At 32.9% G+C, this 20,117-nt stretch overlaps 1 long non-coding RNA gene across 1 annotated transcript; it reads right to left on the reverse strand.

Moving 5' to 3' along the window:
- Positions 3,182 to 5,628, reverse strand: LOC107614434. The gene is made up of 3 exons (XR_002352828.1): positions 5,244 to 5,628; positions 4,414 to 4,484; positions 3,182 to 3,427 (listed from the first exon to the last, which is right to left on the reverse strand). It is a non-coding gene; the product is annotated as an uncharacterized LOC107614434 (long non-coding RNA).

Consider the following 20,117-nt stretch of genomic DNA (forward strand, 5'->3'; position numbering starts at 1 on the left):
ACCGAAAAAACATAAAAATAAATAAAAAACAAACACGTGCAAAACGAGCGAAAAACACTTACACGCGCGAAACGAGCCAAAAACACACAAAAAACACACCTGCGAAACGAGCGAAAAACAAAGAAAAAATGCACACACCAATGTGAAACAAGCGAAAAACACACACGTGTTAAACTAGCAAAACACACCAAAAAACACACACACATACACATGCAAAACGAGGAAAAAACACAAAAAAAAAACCACAGACAAGTGCGAAATAGCGAAAATACGAACACATGCGAAACGAGCGAAAAATACGAACACGTGCGAAATAGGCGAAAAACACAAAAAAAAACACGTACGTGCAAAACAAGCAAAAAACACACACGTGCAAAACGAGCGAAAAAAACACGTACGAGATGAGCGAAAAACACGCATACGAGTGAAACGAGCAAAAAACACAAATACGTAAACGAAACGATCGTAAAACACGCACTCGTGCAAAACAGAGCAAAAACAAAAAAAACACACACACACACATGCAAAATAAGCGAAAAACACACGCGTGTCAAACTTGCAAAAAACACCAAAAAAATACACAGACACATACACGTCGGAAACGAGGGAAAAACACAAAATACAAACACGTGCCAAACTAGCAAAAAATACGTACATGAGCGAAAAATACAAAAAAAATACACAAATGCGAAACAAGCAAAAATTACACACGTGCGAAACGAGCGAAAAACACACATACGTGCGAAAAGAGCAAAAAATACAAAAAATAAAGATAGAATAAAAAAAACACACGTGTGAAATTAACGAAAAACACAAGAAACACACACTCACACACGTGCAAAACGAGCGAAAAACACACATATGTGCTAAACGAGCAAAAAACACGCCTACGTGCGAAACGAGGGAAAAATACAAAAATAATGATAGAAAAAAAACACACACGTGTGAAACCAATGAAAAACACAAGAAACACACACACACGTGTGAAACGAGCGAAAAATCCAAAAATAATAAATAAAAAACAAACACGCAAGTGTGAAACGAGCGAAAAACACGCACAAAGGCGAAATGAGCGAAAAACACACACGTGCGAGATGAGCGAAAAACACGCATACGAGAGAAACGAGCGAAAAACACAGAAAAAAACACACACGTGCGAAACAAGCAAAAAACAAATACGTATACGAAACGCGCGTAAAACGCGCACACGTGCAAAACGAGCGAAAAACACAAAAAAAATAAAAATACACGCATACATACGAAATGAGCAAAAAATACACGTGCGAAAGAGCAAAAAACACGCATACGTGCGAAACGAGCGAAAAAGCAAAAAAAATAAAATTTAAAAAACATACACATGTGCGAAACAAGCCAAAAATACAAAAAAAAATCACGTGTGAAACGAGCAAAAACACTAAGAAAAACAAAGACGTGCGAAATGAACGAAAAACACACGTGCGAAACGAGTGAAAAACACGAACACATGCAAAAAGAGTGAGATTGCACAAAGAAAAACACACATGTGAAACGAGCAAAAACCACACGTCCGAAATGAGCAAAAACACAAAAAAAACATACGTGCGAAACAAGCAAAAAACACGCACATGTGCGAAACCAGCAAAAAAAAACACATGCGAAAGGATAAAAAACACCCACATGTGCAAAACGAGCGAAAAAAACCCACACACGTGCAAAAAACACGAACACGTGCGAAACGAGTGAAAAAAAACGCACGCGTGTGAAACGAGCGAAAAACACAAAAACAAATACACACTTGTGCAAAACAAACGAAAAACACATATAACTACATAACGATCGAAAAACATGCACACGTGCGTAACGAGCAAAAATCACAAAAAACACACACACGCGTGCGACACGAGCGAAAAACACATGCGAAACGAGTGAAAAACACAAGAAAAATAAAAAATAAAAAAACACACACGTACGAATCAAACGAAAAACACAAACACACACACGTGCGAAAAAAATAAATAAAAAAACAAACACATGTGAAAAACGAGCGAAAAACACACACACGTGCGAAACGAGCAAAAAACACACCCCCATACAAAACAAAGGAAAAATACCCGCATGTGCGAAACGAGCGAAGAAACACAATAAAAGATTAAAAAAATACACGTGCGAAACAAGCGAAAAGCACAAAATAACACATGCGCCAAATGAGTGAAAAAACGCAATAAATAAAAAAACCAAACACACGTGAGAAACGAGCGAAAAACACGCACACGTGCAAAATGAGCGAAAAACACGAACACGTACAAAAAGAGTGAAAAAGCACAAAGAAAAATACACACACGTGCGAACCAAGTGAAAAACACACGTCCGAAACGAACAAAACACAAAAAAAATACATACGCACACGTGCGAAACGAGCGAAAAGAACAAAAAAAACACCGACATACACATGATAATAGATTTGTAACGACTAAATCATGACAATTTAGGAAATGATAGGTCTACTTTTGGTTTGATCATATTGAAAATAAATAGAGAGCACAACTATAAAAACTAGCAATCAGAATGGTGCATGTCTTGAATTGTAGGTACAAGTTTGTTGGTTCAGTAGGCAATCAGCTAGAGTGAAGACATATAAATGAAATCAGCATTTTGGAATGATAACAAAGGCACCATTGGCTGTCTTTGTAACAGAGCCAGCACAGCAAGCACACTGAAGCTCAGGTGGAGACTGTAAAACTTGAGAAGGAGAAACAAAAATATTTTTGTTCCAAGATGTGTCTATGTATTCTCTGATCACTGAAAACATGGGAGCAATAGAGACATATTTTTTTCATCTCTACTGTCTCAATATCTCCATGTTTTGTATCCTAAGACTATTACCAAATGGGACTTTATGCAAATGAGAAAAAATTGTTGGGATTTATTGAGTACAAGATTCAAAATACTTCTGGCAGAAGATGCATGTCTAGCCAAATCCATGTCAAAAGAAAAAGAATGCACTAAATTGTAGAAACTGAGTAACTGATCATTTGTTTAACAGTAAATATGTATAAGCCTACAAGGAATTTATTATTCCTAACCGTATAAGCTTTACTGAATCAATAAAAGACCTTCATGCATATGTCATGTTGGTAATGACAATCCAAATACAATGAAATAAAGACTCCATGGATACACTTCAACTCCATTTATATTTTTCTGACAACAGAGAAGTGATGAGCATCACATATTCGGAGTTTGATCTTTGAACATGTGCACATATAATAAAGTAGAAATCAAAGTAGATTTACAAGGAGAAAAGAGAGATACCTTTCAGGCTGGCGGCGTCATTTAAGGAACGGATATCTTTTAACCTTTTAGACAGATCAACTGCAACAGTCTGCTTCGAGTCTTTCTTCTGGGCTGTTTCTAATTCAGTGTATACATCCTGCTCAATCTCTCTCACCTATGAAGGAAGACATTCACAGTCACAGAGAAATCATTCGTGTAAAATTCAGCATAACCGAACCTCCGGTCATTGAATAAAACATTTCTGACCCGTTATCAGCCCCTCAAAGGAAGTCAAATGACACTTTTGCAGCATTGAGTAACAAATATTCGCCCACTCAAAAGTTTAATAAATCTTATTTGCCAATTTTTTAAGGTAAATTTTAAGTTATAACTTAAACATGAAAGCATTAGTACTGCCAATTTTTTAATGGTAAAATCCAAACTGCAAAATGCAAAAATGAAAAAGCTTAAGAGGATGGGGATTCTTGTGTGTGAACTTGTAGCCATGTTGAAAAAGTTAATTATAACACTTATCTTGAAATACCCCATGGCCACACGTAATTATGGATAAAGTTTGACTTTTCAATCTAGATTCGGATAAAAAGGGACAAATTGGAGATCTGAGTATTTGATTAACATCAATGAGGATTTCACATGACAAGCTGCAGAACTACAACTCCACAATTTCTCTTCCAGTGACCAGACTTTGTCCAGGAGAAAAAATACAGGTTTAGTTTTTCATGAGGCAGTAGAATGACAATATAGCGTCATGCTATGGGACAGTATTACATTCCTCCTTTCAAATTCACATCCTCTCAGCAATGAAGCGAAACCCTGAAAAATATGGCTGAAGAAATACAGATATGGCAAGTTGCTTAATAAAGTCCAGTACCCTGAGAAACAACTATAAGGAAAGTGCTTCTTGAATGACTTGAAAAATGACCCCTTTAAGGTTGACAATGTTGTCGCTAAGGATGAATATTTAACAAAAAATGAAGTATAATGTTTGTTCTAGAAATCAAATCAAATATTCAAATGTGTTAGGAAAATAATTATTTTCAAATAACATTCCTAATTTGGACATCCTGGAAACAAGTTATGAACAGAAAATACTATTTAGCAAGAAACACGATAAATAAACAAAACCAATTTGAAACTCACTCTCTTTATCAACTCCAATGGTAACATAGCAAGACGAATCTCCTCAGATTCCTTAATATAACTCAATTAAGCTGCAATTTATAAGTGAAAATTATATGAGCGTTTCATAATTAGAGTCAACGTACAATATAAGATGCCAAAATTTTCCATGCTTGAGAAATAGTAAAACTCCCTTGGTATTTCTGCCAATTTTTATTCCAGTTAGAGTATCCTTCTGCCAATTATTACACAGGGCTCATACAACTTCATTGCAAGAATGTGGAATGTGAACTCTACATCCACAATTAAAGGGATTGTTTGAGAGAGCATTTCCACCATTCATATCAAATAGCTAAAGATTTTGAGACATTTTGATTCATGACAACAACTATGTTTAATAACAAGTCTGCTAAGTATAAGTATAAAACAGGACAACCATAAAATTAAATTGCAGTATGCTCACACCAGAAAAAAATAAATAAATAAAATTACAGCATGCACCACATCTTATAATTTTAAATGGATTGATAAGACATGTACCATTTTTAATTCCTAGCTATAGTAATTTTCCGTACTTTATTCCTGATAAGTGTATCCAATGGATGCAGAAGATGCAAATAAATTTTAAATTTTTTGGCCATCGCAAGGCAGTCAACAATATGTGGAATAAACTTAATACGTAACACTGATTCATAAGACTTGGATTAGCTGAAAAAGATTCATTTCCGGATTGTGAGAAGAAAATAAAGCAAAGGTTAGGAGAGAGGTCTGGCTTGCATATAGAATGAAGTGGTAAATTGTATTTCCAACCACCATAATAAGAGTCTAATTACAAATTTTGGAAGTCACACCTTTTGTACAACGCTATTGTCCAGGATGACCTACAATGCAACCCTCATAGCTGATAAGAGGAAAATGGAGCAACCCTCTTTGAACAACGTATCATACACGGTACTGAAAACTACATATTAAAACTCTATTTTTTCTCTGTAAGATCTTGTTCTTATTTTGAATGTTCAAATATTATCAATTGAGATGAATTATTGATCAAAACTCACATCATATCGCGGACAGCAACCAAATAATAGAACGGCAACACTTTTCCAATAAAGTTCGTATTCCAAATTTGCCATTGGACCATTCGTCAATCAACCGAGTTATAAACACCAAATATAAAATTCTCAAATCATTTAAGAATTAAGATAAAAGTAGAGAGCCCGGATTCAGAAAAAAAAAACTCAAATTAAAAAAGAAAAAGAAAAAAATATCCGTAACTATTTAAAAGAAAATGTCAAATTCATAAGAATATGGAAATTATGCAATATCCATTGGGTCAAGAAATTAAATCTATGCAATATTCCACAAAATTAAGCAATAACTACGATCCAATCGAATTTAAAACGCTACAATATTCCACAAGACAACCGAATTTAAGAAAGAGAAACTAGCCTGGGTTGGAATTAGGTGAGGAGAGTTTGTTGCGGATGTTGGAAGAAGTGAGGAATCCATGGAGCAAGAAGAGTGCAGTGATTACGTTAATGAAGCACACCACTATGGTTGCGTTCCTAAAGGAGAACCTGAGCCTCCACCATTACTGCCCTTCCATTTTTGCTTTGCTTTTGGGATTACGGCAAGTGCTCCAAGATTTTCCTTTTACCCCTAAATTCACGGCATCACGCTGAGTGGTGTGTAGGACCTGAGTCTAAATGAGACCTATCGCCACTACCTGTGGGAAAGAAACTAGCTAGCTACCAGCCAGTCACTCTTTCTAATTAGGGTTTCAATTCTCAATTTCTCGTTCAGAACAATTGTGTTTGTAAAGCCGTAAAGGTGAGAATTAATTTCTCAATTTCCCTTCCTCTTTCCATTCCCTACATACACAAGAAAAATGGGGAAAGGCATCATTCTCAGCTAAGCAAGCAATTTCAAAATCCGTACAAGTCCCAAAGGGTTATCTTGCAATGTACGTCGTAGATAATCAAAAGCGTTATGTGATTCCCATTTCATATTTGAACCAAGCTTCACTCTAAGAGTTGAGTGAAGTTGAGGAAGAGTTCGGATATGATCATCTCATGGGAGGTGGATATGATCATCCCATAGGAGGTCTCACAATTCCTTGCAGTGAACATGTATTCCACCAACTCGCATCTCCCTTGAGTTGAGATTGATTAAGAATCTCAAAATGAGACTGATTCACATAGATTAGCATACATGTTATAATAGATTAGTATAGAGAATTAGAATGACAAATTCAAAGAGTATGTGTTCTATACTTTTTTTTTTGTGCAACACAAATTGACAATAAATTCAATCACTCATATCTATGACATCTTTCAATTCTCGAAGCAAGTAATAGCCTATATTGCCTGAGAAAAACCAGATTCCAGTGCGAATAAATTTCAAGCATGAGAAAAACCAGATTTGATAAATTTCATATTGAGCTAATAGAGAAAGAAAACTCTATTGTGGAACCAGGAGATCCTTCACCATTTCAACTTCATATCATCAACTATACCATCAAACTTCAATATTCTAGAGTAAAAAATAACACATGACATCATTTCACAAAGTAAGTGTCAAGCATATCCAATTTTATAGACTCATAGGGACTAATATCCTTCATCACAATTCAATTTCACAAGGCCACATATATTATTACATCTCAATATTGTTGGATAGAAAAAGCCAGATATATCATACATCGCTACAATTTTATTTTGCAGTCATATAGGACAAACATATTACTCTTCCACACATTTCATTTTTCTAGGCTCACAAGAATAACAAACATGATCCCACAATTTTACCATCAAAACAAATCATTGCACAATTATTTTCAACGGACAAAATTTTAATTTGATGTACTAGTAAGTGAACAGAAAAAACATCACAAAAGAATTGAAATGACTCTGCAACTAAGTTGCCAAGCTGTAAAAGTCCATCACAAATTGATAATGAATTCAATCACTCAATTATTTTCTGTTTATATATAACATCTTTCAATTCTTGAGCAGCTTTATATATGCAAAGTTACTTGTAGTGAGAAAAGCCAGATTTCACGGTTCAATATTCTAATAAATTTCAAAACATGAACAAGAACACATCAGAGAAAGAAAACTCTATTTTAGAGCCAAGAGATCCCTCACCGCATTTCAACCACATTGGGGCCAAACGATCCTTCACCATATTTCAACGTCATAAGGTCAATTAAACCATCAAACTTCAATGTTCATAGGTCAAACAAGCCAAATAACATATACCGTCAAACTTCATCATATCTGATTTTTTTTTGGGTCATAGGGACCCTTGATCACAATTTCATTTCGTAGGGCCACACATCATTGTATCGGATTTTATCAGGTCATGGGGACTAAGATCCTTCGTCACAATTCAACTCCATAAGGCCACATATATAATCATGTATGAACTATGATCCTTCGTCACAATCCAATCTCGCAGGGCCACATATATCATCATTCCAATTTTATCCGGTCATAAGGACTAAGATCCTTCATCATAGGGTCACATATGTCATTACTTTTCAATGTGATTGGACAGAAAAAGCCAACCAAATTACCCTTCCACACATTTATTTTTCTAGGATCATAAGCATCATAAACATTATCACACAATTTTACCATCAACAAATCAGTACACAACTTTTTCGAGGTACATCTTATTTAATCCATATAATAATAAAAATCGTCGCAAAAGAATTGAAACAACTCTGCAACTAAGTTTGTCATGATGTAAAAGTTAGTCCTATATCATTCTGCAACAAATGCATTTCACAAACGCTCAAACATACATTGTGCAAGGTAGAATTAAAATAAATTCAAAGTCCAGAGTCGCATCCAAATCATAAAAATAACAGAGAAAACAGTCCATCCCTAGAACTATCAAATGGCAAAACTCAACTATCCTTAATAACAGAAAAATAGTTGGGAAAATGAAGAAAAACCAACCTTTCCAAAACTAACTCATCCCTAAGATAATAAAAAAATAACACCAATAATCGAAAGCAAACCTTCTCTTTTTTGGACATGAATATATTCCATAAGAGCAACGATTTGCACACAATTTTGTAAAACACAAATTGACAATGAATTCAGTCACTCAATTATTTTCTGTTTGTCTAATATTTTCGACAAAATAATTATCTCATCTTTCAATGCTTGAGCAGCTTGAGCAAAGCTACTTACGGTAAGAAAAATCAGATTTTACTGTTCACTCTTTCTGATAAATTTCAAAGCATGAACAAGAAACATCAGAGAGAAAAAAAATAGTATTTTGGACACAAGAGATCCTTCACCACATTTGGAGCCAGAAACCCTTCGCCAAATTTTAAGGTCATAGGGTTTACTATCAAACTTCAATATTCATGGGTCAAAAAAAGCCAAATAACATCATTTTGCAACATAAGGGTCAATCATATCATCATATCCAATATAGTCATGTCATAGGGACTAAGATCCTTTACCACAATTCAACTTCATAGGGCCACACATCATTGTATCCGATATTTTCAGGTCGGATCATAGCCACTAAGATCCTTTGCCACAATTCAATTTCATAGGGCCACGCATCATTATATCCGAGTTTTTTGGGTCATAGGGACTATGATCCTTCATCACAATTCAATTTCATAGGACCACAAATTATTGTATCCGATTTTCTTGAGTCATAGGGACTAAGATACTTTGCCACAATTCAATTTCATAGGGCCACACATCATTATATCTGAGTTTTTCGGGTCATAGGGACTATGATCCTTCATCATAATTCAATTTCATAGGACCACAAATTATTGTATCCGATTTTCTCGAGTCATAGGGACTAAGATACTTTGCCACAATTCAATTTCGTAGGGCCACGCATATCATCTTATCCAATTCTATCACATCAAAGGGACTAAAATCCTTCATCAAAATGATTTTATCGGGTCATAAGGACTAAAATCCTTCATCACAATTCATAGGGCCACATATATGGTTACCTTTCAATATAATTGGACAGAAAAAGCCAACTATATTACCCTTCAACACATTTCAGTTTTCTAGGATCATAAGCATCATGGACATTATCACACAATTTTATCATCAACAAATCATTACACAACTTTTCAAGGGACAACATGTTATATGATCCACACATTAAAAAAAAATCATCGCAAAAGAATTGAAAAAAATTCTGCTACTAAGTTTGTCATGCTGTAAAAGTCAATCATATATCATTCTGCGACAAATTCTTTTTCCAAAAGGCTCAAACATACATTATGCAAGGTAGAATTGAAATAAATTCAAAGTCCAGAAGAGAGAAAATAGTGCATCCCAGAACTATCAAATGGCAAAACTCAATTGTCTGTAATTCAATCACAGAAAAACCAACTTGTCCAAAACCAATTCATTTCCACGATAACCAAGAAGTAACAACATAATAAAAAAGCAAACCCTTTTTCTTTTCTTTCACAAAAAAAGCCATCTTTACAATGGATTCCGACGTTAAGCACCAAAATGCAAAAGATTTTCGGGGGAGGGGAAAGAGAAAGGAGGGGGGCATCTTTATAAAGAGAACCAACAACAAAAAGGGGGAAATCATCCCCATTACTGAAACGTGCAGATAATAAAGTTTTTTCACTCACCATCGTTGATTCATACATTCTTTAAAACCCTAATCAATCAGATTTTGCAAAAGCACCAACAATTCCCCTCGCATTTACCGTAGAAATTTATTGCACCGAGCCTCTGAAATTCACCCACAGTAGAGCCTTGATCCCATTACTCCGTTCCCATTATTCAAAGTTATAGCAGAGAAAGAAAGAACCCAGCAATTGGGAAAGAAGAGAAAATAAAGAACAATAGTACCACAGAAAACCAAATTTAAGAGGAACAATAACCGCTTATTGAGAAATCACAACCAACGTAGGAAGTGCAATTGAGGAGTGAAGTTGAGAAGAGTTTCGCATTCTTATATAGGTTGTCAGGGGGCGGTGTTTTAGGCTTAGTGCACTGTGTTTAGAAATTTAATAATTACATTTATAATTTTTTAATCCTTTCTAATCCTTCTTTTTTTTGTTTTTTTTTTCTTTTGTAAGTCAATGACTAATTGACTTATGCATTTATTTAATTATCGGAAGGTCTTTTTTTTTCTTAATACATAAAATTATATAAAAATTTTTATTAAAAAGTTAAACAAAAAATATATAGTAATTATTACTATAAATATTTTATAATTTAAAATATTAAAAATAATTAGTATTTTTAATCAATTTGAGTTAGTTGAGAGCCATTATCTCATTTGTCTACTTAAGTAAGTATTTGTGATTCAAATTCCATCTTGTGTGTAACAATTCATTTGTCAGTGGTAAATCCTTAATGAATAAAACATCAATACATGGTGGATTAGTCATCGACCTGCAGAATTAGAAAATCTATTAAAAAAAATAGTATTTGTCTTTAAGCAAAACAATTTCTCATTGCTAGCAATACTTATGAAGATTTATCTTTGTTAAAATTTACTTAAGACAATTTTATTTATTGGTATCGTATTCATTTTTGAAGTCAAAATAATCATATTTTATAACATGATTTTTAAGTTTTCAAACTTATAGACTTGTATCGTTACAAAAGCTATTATATTAATTAATATTTTTTTGTAATATTAACAGGACATCACTGTTGAGTATTAGTTAATGTGAAAAAAAATCAATAACAACTTTTGTTATTCAATAAAATAATTCATTTGATTGAAAAATAAATTAGTATTTTCTAAATTGGTAAATACATTTTCTTTTAATTCTTACATTTTATTCGACAATATTTGCCATTAAAGAATAACAAATGACCACACTATTCTACAATATGATATATACAGTAATTTCTTATCTTAAAATTAATTATGATTAGTGAGATAAATTTAAAATTATTTTTTTTCTTACCCAAATTTGAATTTAGAATTAATTAACAACTCATCATGTTTTTAATATTGTTATAACATTGACTCAAAAGAAAGCAAGATTAATCTAAACGCATTGTTAGGGTCCCAAATTCGACTTAGGTTCATTACCTTAAATCCCAATGTAGATGAAATCCGCGTATCCCCTTTCAAATTGGCTTAGATTAGATCTCTGTTGCTAATTAAGTATGGTAATGGATACTCAGAAAGAGCATGGCGGGCTCCTTTCCCATTCCTCACTCCCGTTAAAAGAAATGCCCGTCCCCTGTTTTATTTTCTCTTTAGAAAACGCAAATTTTTTCAGTATCTACAAATATTTTTTTGGACTTTTTGAAAAAAAAAAGACATATTATAATAGTGTGTAAGTTCATTTTAATTTTTTTAATAACTATATTTTTCATAACGTAATCGATAAATTATGAAAACAAATACTAATTGAATATATTTTGAGTATAATATGTTTTATTATTTTGTATGGAATAATATTAGTTTTAATTTTTATATTTTTTATTATTGAGTATTAAAAATAAACAGTATTTATATTATTAGTATTTTTTTTACCTTCCTCAACTCTAACTATGATTAGGCCTAAAACAAATGAAATCTAATTAGTTTATTTTAGGGTTAAGTATAATTTTTGTCCCTAAAATAAGAACTGAAAATTTTTTCCGTCCCCATCTTTTTTTACTTACAAAATCGTCCGTAAGGTTTAACTTAGTTTTAAAATCGTCCTTTTTACTAAAATTTTAATTTTTATTACCAAAGTACCCCTAATTAAAAAAAATAAAAAAAAACAAAGAAAACGAGTTAAAGTGCTTGGGAAGGGAATCACGCTGGGGGGTTTCAGGGAAGAAGAGAGGGAAGGGAAGGTGGGGAAGGAGAGGGGAAGGGAATCTGCTGCCGCTGCTCCTCGTCGTTCGCTCCTTGCCGCTGCTCCTCGTCGTTCGGTCCTCGCCGCTACTCCTCAACGTCGATGCCAGCAGATCTACGAAGGTGGATGTCGCGCGCCACTCGCCATTTCTACTTCTCCTCCTCGCTCGGTCGCCGGTCGTTGCTGCTCCTCGCCGATCGCCGGTCATTGCTGCTCATCCTCCTCGCCGCTGTTGTTATTCTTCTATTTCTGTTTATTATGTTGTTGATTCTAATTCCATTCTGCTTCTGCTTCTACTTTTATTATGTTGTTAATTTCTTATTATGATTCTTTTATATTGTTGCTTCTGGTTGCTTCTACTTCTGCTTCTGGTTTATTACATTATTTCATTGTTGTTGTTGTTCTTCTGCTTCTACTTCTGGTTAATTACATTGTTTCATTATTTCATTATCCAGATTTGTTGATCTATTATCCATTTTTTAATGTTTATTACATTGTTTTATTGTTGTTGCTTCTATTTTTGTTTTTGCTTCTGCTTCTGGTTGATTTTGGGGAAGAAGGAGAAGGGTATTTTGGTTCGAATGACGATTTTAAAACTAAGTTAAACCTTAGGGACAATTTTTGTAAGCAAAACAAGGTTGGGGATGAAAAAAATTTTTAGCCCCTATCTTACGGACCAAAATCATACTTAATCCCTTTTTTTATAGTGCTATACATTGGCATAATCATAAAAGAATTAACTTTAAATAACTAGAAAATTGCTTAATACAGACAGATTTTGTCTATATTACAGACAGATTTTTAATTACTGACGGATTTTGTCCCTTTGTAAAAGCCTCGTCGGAAATTATTTACCAACGGATTTTTTTCCGTTGGTAAATTACCGACAGATTTTTATCAGTTACCGACAGATTTTTCCTCCGTAAATTTTTCCCTCCATTTCCCCTAGCGTCACTTTCCGACGGATTTTCCGTCTGTAACTAGAGACAGATTTTCCGATAGATTTTCCGTCGGTAATTAGAGACAGATTTTCCGATGGATTTTTCGTCAGTAATTAAAGAATTTATTCCTAGCATGCACCTAGTTTACACACGAAAAAAGATGGATACAGACAATGAAATACTTCTCGAAGCAAGTTTCATTATGCATAAATTGTCGGAGGAGCAAATCACCTTCAAAATGGCAAATCTTCCATCCTTTGATGGCAAACCAACTCGAATGATCTTGTCAAAATGACCCTTCCTCAACAAAGCGGGATCAAGAATGTCTAATCTATTTGTAGCACCTATCACAAGCACCTGAAATTTAAGTTTAGAATATCAAATAACATCATTGTAACCTGTAAGCCAATTAAAAGCATACCCCTATTAAAATGGATATTTGTACAGATTATCAGTCATGGGAATAAAAATGAAGATCTATCAAGTTCCTAAGGGGATGGAAATCCACCTCTTATAAATAAATACGGGCGAAGGCAGAAGAAAAAGATCCTTAACACGTGATGCAGCAACCCCTGCAAACATCTGGGAGAAGAACAAATTAAATATTTTTAACTTTAAAGATGAAGACAATTTTTATGCATTCAATATTCCACACTTCATGGGTATAAGTTTCATTCATTTACAAAGTAGAGCATATGATCTAGGTACGATCACAACCAGCACACTCTAAAGAACAAACATAAATTTCATTCAAGGAATAGAAATAGACATACAACATGGAGTTTAGTAGCCAGCTTAGCTGGCTCATCTTTAGAATCCTGAATAAGTTTATGCAGAAAGTTGGCTGCCTCCAACTCGACATTTTGTGAAGATGCCATCTCATCCAAACTGCACAATCAGAAAGAAACACCATGACATCTCAGCCAATTAGCAATGACACTCTGACCAAATAATTCAGCACAAAAATAGGACAATTATGATGCCCAACAGTGACCAGGTAAACCCATCTAAGTGTTATATACCTGAAATCCTCCATATAAATATACTTAGGAAAATAATTAGTCAAATCAATACTACATAAGATACATAACCATAACCATTAACCATATCAAGGAATATAATTTTGAAATGGAATAAAATATTCGAAACACCTCAGAACTTTCTACTTGTTCCCGTGTATGCTAGTGGAAACATCTCAAAGTTAAATATTATGAACAACCATTTTCGTTTTTAGGATCACTGTAAGTTAGAGCAGTCCTCTTATCTAACATTATGATACATGGAAGAAGGAATAGTTTTTCTTCTTTATATTCAGACGATGTTTCAAAATGGTTTTTCTTGCTGAGGTCTTTTTACTTAGAATTTTCCATATATGTCTAATAATTAACTAATTAACAAACACCAACGTGATTAAGGTATGAGTTAGGCATTTATCTCTCTCTTCAATTTCTTCCAGACAAAGTGGGGTTGGCACTACTTATTATTTAGCAATACATACAACTTGTACAAAATTTTCTCAAAGGGATGTTTGAACCTGATCAGTAGACTTATCCTTAATCCTCAAAACCTTATTTTGCAATATGATCCCCGGATAGAGCCCATGCAGATCACCCAGGGTTGTAATAACCATCTGCAAAATGAAGCAGATGAATGTAAGAACAAAATGGAAAAAGAATGTTGTATTTTAATCAAACACAAAGAGGGCATAACGAAATACCTCACGTAAGGAGATAGATTATAGTCTGCAAAAATACAAATGCCAAAGCATTGATGGGTTGGGTGGCTGCAACAAACTGATAGAAACAATCAAACATAAATATAAGTCTCACAAATTTAGGGTGCTGAAAAGATTAGATACCAATGTACACGAAATAGACTTACAAGTATTCCAATTTTTATGAGGTGGAGGACATCAACATCTCTTGTAAATAGTTTAGCTCCAAAAGGAAGTCCTACACCAAGAATGAATGCAAGAGCCAATCCCAGAACCAAACCATCTGCAATATAATTGTTTGTTAGTCTTACAGCTAATTGAATTGAGCAAAGATTAGGATCTTTTTCTTTTTAAATAGTAATGTAAAGAACCTGTAATACTCGAGCTGCCCAGCAAACATAGATTTGGCATTATGTAAACAGAGAGGTATGAACAAAAATAGATTGAAAGTAGGATAAAGTAAAAAATAGTGCATTATGTAAACAGAGAGGTATTAACTTGCCCAGCAACAGCAAGACCATTGGCAATGAACAATAAAACAATAATCAACAGTGAATGAATAAATAGACCTGGAGATGACACACATGGAAAAGTTATTGATTACCTCATTGACATTGTCAGCCTCCTCTGACCGCTTCTTTACAAGTTCATATATTTCTTTTTTGTATCTGGAAGAGAAAATAAGAAATAAATAAATAAATAAAAATTTTTCCTAAATAAGAATAAAAGAATTACTTGTGACATTTGTGGTTGCCTTAGATTTCTTTAATTTTCACATGACCATAACTTGTTTTTTACAGACATGAGTTATTAACATTTGATCTAAATGACCAAATGTAAGTAAAGGGAAATTTATTTTAATCTTAAAAATTAATTAACCACATTTAATTTCAAATTAAAGAAACAAAAAGTTTTCAAAGAATAAAATTCCACTAAATTTGAAGGTAAATGTTATTCTATTTTCTTCACATATTAATGGGGTAGAGCTTGTTTAAGGTTTTTTTTTCTCCTAAAATATTGGTATTATTATCATAATTTTAGGTATTATATAATTTTAGGTATCATATATGTGTGAGTAAATGTGGAGAGAGAGAGAGAATAAATGTCATATTTTGTAGGTCTAAATTTTTTTTACTTATTCTATATGTTATGTATATATATCTAAAAAATTTAATTTGTATTGCAGCCAGTAGTAAAATACCCCAATGTATTTCCAAAAAACTCAATTTGGGATAAGTAAGTGAATTTTTCCTCACTACTCTTTAATTACTTTTATATAATTTGATTTAGAAATCCATTTTCTTTTAACTTCTTTTTTCACATTGTTTCTGTTCCTATTGCAGATTCCCATACTTCTTGCCCTCATTGATAATATCAATTTTTTCCTTTCTGGTATTAATTATCTGCATCTGGCTTCCGGTAATTCTATGAGGACTCAACTTTTTACCATTAAGATCAAATGCTTTTTTTACTCAAAGAATTCACTTGAGTACTCTCACAAGTATATACTACATATCAAGAAAGAAAAGACCTGAACTGTAACTTGGTGGTGGAACTGGAAGAAAAGGTATTGTCATTATCATCTTCATCACTTGCATTTTGCAAGTAGATCTCATCGTCGGTGGAATAAGGTTCCTCAAATGAATTGGTTTCCATGTATCAAAAGCTGTAATTGTTACAAGAATAAAAATAACACGGTTTTGCTGCAAAAAATTTTCAGTTATTGGGTGAGACATTTATACAAACAGATAGAGTGCAATGTTAGCACCACAGTTGTGAATGTGATACATACGCTAATTACTACTTCTCTACGAGCTAACACTTCACAGGACAAAATCATAAATATGGAGTTATAACTTAAAAGGTTCCAAAACCAGAAATAAGGTAACAAATACAGCAAGTATAACAGAATCCTTTATATATATAAATAAGGTAACAAACCTCAAAGCTTGAATATCATCCTGCTCTTATGCAGTAGATCTTCGAATTGCCTCTTCTGTAACATAAAAATCAAACATAAACGTACATGAAGTTTACATAGATAGTTGTCTGTGAGAATTTGTCTCTGTAAATCTAACAAGCAAGTAACCTCAAACAAGAATAACTACCAGCAAGAACTTAACATCATTTGCTTAGGTAGGTAGAAAAAAAAAAGAAACAAAAAATAATACCAACACGCCACAAACAGCAAAGGGAACTTTAAAATAATTTATAATTCATCAGAGGTAGCTAGCATTTAGATATGACAGTAGCAAAAAGATAATTTTTCCATGTAAATCCATATTCCAAACAAAGGATTTTTAAAAAGGACTTTCATTTAGTTTCATGTGGGAGTCAAGAAAAAACAAGTTACTAGAGCATTTGCTAAATGAAAAAAATTATTTCTCGAACAAGTGACCTTCCAAGTCATAACTAAGAAACCTCAGGTCACCAAGTTCAAATAGAACAACAAGGCAACACACAATAAACAAGTTTCAAGAGCACAATGACAAAAAGAAATATTAAATACCCTTGGCGAAGGCAGAACACGACCATCCACTTGAGTAAAGCCAGTGCTTATAGAAATTCCACAATTTTGAAGCATAGATTCAGAACCATAGTTGCTGGTTTTTAGTGCCTAACAAAACAATATTTAATTGAATTACAAATTACTTGAACAGAGCAGAACAGAACAGATTCAACGTTCGTCCAAGCAAATGATAATAAGTGAAAGAGCCTTCGGTCGAAAGCAATGGCCTACCATGAATTTTAGGTCAAAAAGCTTCGATTGCAGAAAAAATTCATCAAAATCAGAGTAAACCCGCAGATTCAAACGAAGCACAAAAACAGAGTATGATAATCCTAAAACTGGCACAGAAAAATTGAGCCCTAAGGTTTATCACGAAGAACAGAATCACAAAATCAGGATATATAAACCTGAAATTTGAGATGGTTACGAGAAGAACTGAGAGAGCGAGTTGAGATTAGATGGAAGAGGCGCCAGAGGGAGCAGATGCGATGAGAGCGCCGGCAGAGAGAGCTCTGCAACAATGGGAGTAGACGCGACGAGAGCGGCGGTAGAGGGATCTCGTGCAACGCCAGGGATGACAGAGAGAGATTGTGTGACGCAAGTTGCGGCGGCGACGGCGCCAACGGCGGAAGAAGCAGAAGTAGCAGCCACGGAGAGAAGAAGTAGCTCGTGCGACGGAGGAAGAAGCTCGTGTTTCATTTGTGAATGGAGCTCGAAACAGTTTGAATGGGGGCTGCCACGGAGAGAGAGAGAGAGAGGGAGTAGGTTAGGTTTAATTCAACATTTTCGATGGAATGTTTTAAATTAAAAATAGATTTTTTACTTGTAATAATTTAATAAAATGTAGTATTTTTGTTCATTTAATTACAGATAAATTTTTTTGTTAGTAATTAGTTTTTACAAAAAAATTAATTTTTTTTATAGAATTATTGACGAATTCTTTTCTTTGTCTGTAATTTATGCTAATTTATTTTTTTTTTGTTTTTGACAAAAAATTCTTCGTAAATTCTATCTGTATTTTCGTGGGATAAAATCGGTTGGAAATATTGGTCTGTAATAACTAGTTTTCTAGTAGTGTTAGCAAGTTAACTATATAATACTTACTCATCACAAGAGTATTTTTACACATAATTATTAATCAATTATGTATGCCTTCTGATGAAAATAATATTCAATATGGATGTTTGTTAGGTAAAAAATAAAATGTTGACAAAGAAAATTCATTACAAAGGGTATATTCATTTTAAGAAATATTATTCTATCCAATAATATAAAAAGTACACTGTCCACACTAAATTACTACAAGTCCAACTTTTATCAGCAGTAATAGAATGTCTAAATTTGAACATTTTTTGGACTACAGTTCGTCAAACAAAAAATCAATGAAATACTCATACATGCCTTCTCATTTTGAGTATATTTATACATAAAAAAATTCAACATAAAGAAAAAAACAAAAAAAAAGAGCTGAAATAACAAGAGCGATAAATATGATACTTATAATTTAAATAGCAAAAGCGATAAACATGATACTTCTTATAATTTTGTTTGGCCATATATATAAAAGACCAGAAGACCATTATTATCTAACAAAATTAATTTGTATTTATTACATTCAATTTGAATAAGTAAAAAAATTATCTTATTTAAATTTAGTTCTTAATTTACATAATTTAAATTTGGCTCAATACCAAGATTCAAAAAACCGATCGGACCAGTCGAACCAGGAGCCTTTGACTGCACCGATTCAGGTAACAGCAAAAACCATCGCTTAAAAAAACCGGCAAAACTGAATCTTGGTATTGAGTCAAATTCAAATCATCTGAATTAAAGACTAAACTAAAATAAGATGATTTTTTACTTATTCAAATTGAATACAATAAATACAAATTAATTTTGTTAGATAATCATGGTCTTCTGGTCTACTATATGTAGATGACCACACAAAATTATAAGAACCATCATTTTTATCGCTCTTAGCTTGTTATTTCAACTCTTCTTTTTTTCCTTTATGTATAACTAGTATATGTTTCCGTACATTGTACGGAATAATTAATAAAAATATATAATTTTTTATTAAAAAATATTAAACAAAATATATATATAATAATTATTACTATAAATATTTTATAAAATTAAAATTAAAATCAAAGTTTAATTATTTTTAATGTTAAAAATATTAAAAATAATTAATATTTATCTTAATTGATTTGGATTGGTTGAGTGGTCATCTCACTCGTCTACTTAAGTAAGTATTAGAGTTTCGAATCCCGCCTTGTGTATGTAACAACTTATTGGCTAGCGGCAGACCCTTAATAAATGGAGCTTCAATCCGTGGAGGATTAGTTCTCGACCTGACGAGTTAGAAAATACAGTGAAAGAAAATAGTATTTGTCTTGAAAGTAGAACAATTCTCATTGATGACAGCAATATTTATGGAGATTTGCCTTTGTTGAAATTTAACCGTGACAATTTTATTTATTGGTATTCATATTCATTCAGGAAGTCAAACAATATGATCAACATTGTTACCAGTTAAAATTTTATATTTTATGACATGATTTTCAAGTTTCTAAACTTATAAACTTATGTCGTTACAAAAAATATTAGATTAATTAATATTTCTTGGTAATATTACCAAAATACCGTCGTTGAGTATATTAGTTTGTGTAAAAAGAAACTATAATAACTTTTGTTATTCAATATATAATTTATTCTATTAAAAAATAAATTAAT

This window comes from Arachis ipaensis, chromosome B08 (genome assembly GCF_000816755.2).
Source record: "Arachis ipaensis cultivar K30076 chromosome B08, Araip1.1, whole genome shotgun sequence".
Classification (NCBI taxonomy): domain Eukaryota; kingdom Viridiplantae; phylum Streptophyta; class Magnoliopsida; order Fabales; family Fabaceae; genus Arachis; species Arachis ipaensis.